This window comes from Bactrocera latifrons, unplaced genomic scaffold (assembly GCF_001853355.1).
Source record: "Bactrocera latifrons isolate USDA-ARS-PBARC rearing strain unplaced genomic scaffold, ASM185335v1 scaffold_270, whole genome shotgun sequence".
Taxonomy (NCBI): Eukaryota; Metazoa; Arthropoda; class Insecta; order Diptera; family Tephritidae; genus Bactrocera; species Bactrocera latifrons.
In genome coordinates this window covers 145,129-150,647 of record NW_017536297.1, presented here as the reverse complement: position 1 = coordinate 150,647, position 5,519 = coordinate 145,129, and positions in this window count along the sequence as shown.

Genomic DNA, 5,519 nt, shown 5'->3' with positions numbered 1-5,519 from the left:
TCATATTATTCAGTGGCGTTCATATTATTCAGAGGGGGAAAATGGGGGGCAACTTCAAATATATGCTGCAGAAATAGAAACACAAGTAACTTGAAAAATGGGGAAACAACGGGAAAAGGAACGACACTCATCACAGCCGTCTGCAAATTTGAACTCATAATTGGGGCTTCTTGCCTATGTGATATTCTACCTTTAACTCATTCACTCGGCGTGATTCTTCAGAAAGAATCGATCGATTTGGCAAGGATATGTAATATGATAGATACGTAATTGTAACGTTTCGAAATCGAGGACAAAAAGCTGAATAACTCTTTCGATCCATTTATTGCGTTATGAAAAAATGGCGGCAGAACCAAGAAACTGCGACCACCAAACAAACCGGCAAATTTCTGCGTGAGAACTTACGAAGAATACTAAAGGATTTCAGTGTACTTTCATCTGTTGTATACAATCGGCGAAGATTTAAAGAAGTGCTTTTTTGGAGAAATATTGGATGGATTTCAACTGAGTTTACTGCTTCCAGAAAAATCATGTGCTTTGAAAACCAAAGAGATGGAAAATCCTATTGATTACTTGACATTTGAAACTCATAGGTGAACTTGATTAATGGCAGTGCCATTGGGGGCAGAAGCAAAAGTCAAAAGACTACAAGTTACCTTCTACTGCATTGGAAACGTTGAAGAACTGCGATGTCGACCTATACCCTATGTTTCATAGATTTCCTCCCATATTCTGCACAATTTTTGTGACGAATGCGAGCTCTGAACGCTTTTTTCCGACACTTCGCTGCGTGAAAACGTGGGTGAAGTCGAATATGCATCTAGATAGATTGATCGACCTGCCGTTGCTGGACACACATCATGACATTAAAGTCACTGCAGAAAAAGTTCTCGAAAGATTCTCAAAACTTAGGACACACCGTTTTCTATTCAATGCACGAAATGACCACAGTATTATAGATAGCAATGAAGTATTTATGTCACCCGCATGTCTACTATTTATTCTGTGCTTTTGCAAGTATGATTTGATTTAAAAAGGTCGATTCCAAATTTTTCCACCATGGTATTAAACTGTATAAGACTACTTAYATATAATAAATAAATATAACAATATTCAAGTTACTAGTAAGTGAAAAACGTATGTTCAAAATCGATGATTTTGTGAAATTTTCAGGGCCCACTTGACGTGGTTTGACCCGAACGCAAGCGAAAGGTCACCTTACTCTTTGAGCACACCACGTACATGAGCCATACTGACTGCGATATGCATACTGATGCACTCTGATGCCATCACTCAAGTGTTGCATACGAATATTTTGCAAAGTGTACGCCATTCAAGATTAATAGGTCACCCTGACCACATGCCGGCACACGAGCAACGAGACCAATATGCAGCATGCGCCGCATTGTGGTTAACGTCAATTTGGAACTTAGGGATGACGCTGCATGAATTTATAGTGTTATCGAAAACTTTGCAAATAATTCAAGTGCATTCACACACGTATGTACATGCATATATATACAAGAGTGGCACAATGTATAATATTTGCCAACCATATACAGTGTTTGTGTGAGTATGCGTGTATTTGAAAGGGTTTTAAAAATCGCAACAAAGCGAACGAAAGGAAGGAAGTCCGGAAAGTGCTGCAAAATTGATTGGTCCGTTTGTGCACGGGCACAAAGAGTGAAAATGGTGGAGAAGTGTCAAAGTAAATCTCTTGCCATCCGTTGCAGTTACCCAAAAATGATCAGCTTAAAGAGGTCGATAGGTAAACCGAAAAATTTCACTTGCGATAAATTTACTTTTTGAATTTTTGCGCGCTTCTTTTTCGTTTTGCGCTATTTTTGCTGTTGATCAATGCGATGGATGAGCTTAGTCGTTGCTCAGCTGTCACTCATGGCGGCGCGTGAGTGATGCATGATGTTGTAAAGTTAATTGAACACATCCGCTGGCAAAGTGTCCAGTTATTTTGTATGCAGGTTGGCGCTCACGCGCAAATGAAATATTAATACACAAGTCCCAGCTTATGTTTATACAAAAACAGAGCGAATAATATTAATATAATGTCTCTTTAAAAAGGGTGCTCTTTTAGACATACAACATTTTTATTACAAATAACGAACAGAAACCATTTTTAAAAGTCAGTTATTTTTCTATTCTAGATATCATCTGGTCACAAAAAGTAGGCTGTGTGGTTTATTGGATAAATGGGTATTTATTTAGTCTCTTTGAAACTGTTCGGAGGCCAATATTTATACTTATTTAAGCAACCACTAAGCTAAGCATATAACTCAAATTATAAGTTGAAGTGTACAGCAAAAAACGCAACCTCAAAATTAAGCTACCAAGGTTTTAAACGTTGTTGAAAGCCTTTCTACAGAAACTTTCCTGACAGAATGTAAAAAATACCCTATATAAAGACACTTGCGTAAGTCTATTAAAGTTAAGCTTAGTACTGATTATGCCAGTTTTAGCAAATTAATTTACTCTTTCATCACTAGCAGCAGTTGTATTTATTTACATAGCTATTCCTCAGCTTTATTTGTATGTACATACTGTTAACATGGAGCAAGCAGAAATACACGCCTTCAGCGGGTGTCGTTTAGTTAATTAAATGTGCAAACTAGCCATAATTAATGGTCTTGACAAAAGACCACCACCAACCTACTGCTTCCATCTGTCGCCAAATATTTCCTTTATGAGCGTGCTGAGACACTGTCTTCCCATACCTGACACAGCTCACTACTTTATATTCTTATGCTTTGCACGGCTTGCTTTGTTAAATTTGTTGAACTCCTTTGTGTAGTTCTCGACTTTTTGTCCAATAAACTTGTAGCTTGCTTCGCGTTCTTTATTCCCGACTACATCTAACCATAATTAGTGGTCACAGTTACTAGGTTTTGTTGTTTCTTTCGCTTATTTTGTCAGCAGCACGCCCACAAAGATACCACCTTTTTTATTGTTTTATTAACGCTCTTGGCTTGTCATTTTATGCTTTGCTTGGCATACGAAAATTATTCCTGCGGGAATTCTATCATACAAGAGCTAACTTGTGGAGTTAAAGAAGTTGCGAAGGTGTAGATAAAAACGAAATGCATGCGAAACCTCAGACAAGCTCTTTCGTATTCGGGTTTAACTACGTGGTTGTAATTAAGTTTACTTGGCTTTCGATAACTTCAACAGTACTTGAGTAATCATACTAACCTTAAAAATATATAAATATTTTATTCTGACCTGGTCGCTACCAGAAGCACTTTGGTAAATGTACAGTTGAGAAGAAAAGCTTGAGTTAGATCCATTCACCACTTATTTGACATAGAATTATATCTTGCAACGGGAAATAATTACTTTTATTTGTTTCTTTAAATTTAGAAAGAACCTCTCCAAGTCATCCCTTAATAGATATAAGAGAAAAGATTAAAGATTGGTGATAGATTTCTTTAAAAAATTTAAAAGCTGACGATTTTGAAAATGGAAACTTATCATTCTACACCTTGTAAATAAATTTTTTTTTTTTTTTTTTTGAAAAGGAAGCGTGTCCCGCTCTCTAATAATAACCAAATTCGCTCAGGACAATTCTTTTTAGAAACTTATCGACAGTGCGAAAATGGGTGCAATCAGATTATAATCCCACTCTCCAAATCGAATCTGAACCACGCCTACTTCCGATATTAAACAATTTTGAATTTCATCAGATTCTTTCACTTTACAGTATACAAATCAAACAAAAATTAATAAAGGGTGATGCGTTTCGAGGTTCCTTCTTTTTTAAATAAAAAACACAGAAACTTCAAATTTAATAGGGAATGGTTATTATCATTCAAAAGAACATTCTTAACATCTCAGATTGCCCATCCATTGAGTTCAATTTTCAATGACCCGTTTGAGCATTTCGACTGGTTACTGACGAATGTCACGAGTGAGGTTTTGCTCCATGGCCTTAATAGGGATTGTTCGCATTGACTTTAGAATTTACATATCCCAAAAAAGTCTAACGGTGTGCTATCACATGATCTATTGGCCAATCGGCCGCCCCAAAACGTGTAATTATTTGCTCACAGAAGTGCTCTTTCAATAAATCCATTGATTGTGTGGAAAATGGCGCTGTCTTCTTGAAACCAAATGTCGCTGAGATAAAGGGCTGTAATTTTAGGCATCAAATATGGAGTGGTTGCCATTGACGATTATGTTCTCACCGGCATCAGTTTTGAAGAAATATGGACCGATGATTCCACCAGCCCACTAACTACACCAAGCCGTCGGTTTTTCTGAATGAAAGTTCAACTCTTGTCCCTTCAGGTTGACGTAAAATGCGTCAAGTCGTTCCATACGTCAGCACTTCTGCGAACGGCGCCGGATCAACTCTCCACAGTATTCGTGTGCGATACACTTTCTACACTACTACTCGGTCGAATATTTTCCAATAATAAGTGCTGGGTCTCAAGATGGATAATAGGGTTGCGAATAGTACGCTCAGTAGGCGGATTATTTTCATCATGAGCAAAACGAATACCCGTTCTTTACAGAAAATGGATTTTCGTAATAAAGTTGATTGATTTATAAACCTGGTTTAGACGTTAGTTTTTCCATGATGAAATGCCAAACAATACTGAAAAAAAAAGGTTATTGAAATAAATACCTCTACTTGGATCACCCCTTATAACGGGCCAAGACTTTGCTAGAAGAGTATAATAATAGTATGACCGTATGTCGAAAATTAATTAAATTAGATCGATAACTCCCTGAGTTCCCTTATACCTATCAGAAAATTATGCGAGACTTTTAAATTGTCTGTCTATCTAACTACTATGTATCCTTGTTCTGAAAAAAAAAAAAAATTAAATTAGATGAAATTTAGTCCCAGCCCCCATAACTAATATCAAAATGTTCAACCGTCCGGTTAATTTTACTCATTAAATGCAGACAATGGTATGTAGTGTAGCTTACTGAAACCTAGGAAACATTTTATTAGTACACTGGTGGCAATTTCCATTAACTCAGAAATTCGGTTTAGTCAAAATCAATATTACTCATCAATATTTAATATTAAAACCAATAGTAAGTAATTTCAAGAACGTTATTATGTTTAACTCTCAAATTCTAGTAATGTGTCGACTTTCCGTTGCAAATTAAAACTTCAATTAATCCTTTCGACATTGGCTTTTTTAAAGTATGTACCGGTATTGCAGTTCAAGCTTCTCTAAGGGGTCAGTAAGGTAATCTTTTTTTAAATTTTTTTTTTTTCCATTTTCTGTTTCCTTATATCCTTAGAATTAATGTAAAAACCATACTTTACCATTGGAAGATTTTGAAAAAGGGCCAAAAATAATAATTCTTTTTTGTATGCTTTTTTCAGTACCTCAAACTTTCAACGCGTGTCAACACACTTTTTTAAACTGGCGGACATGATTCCGATCGAACTACTCAACCGATTTGCTTAATTTTTTTTTTAATGCTCACAAAACGCCTGGCTATCGTCCCTATATTTTTTATAATTTATTCATAATGTTATGGAAAAA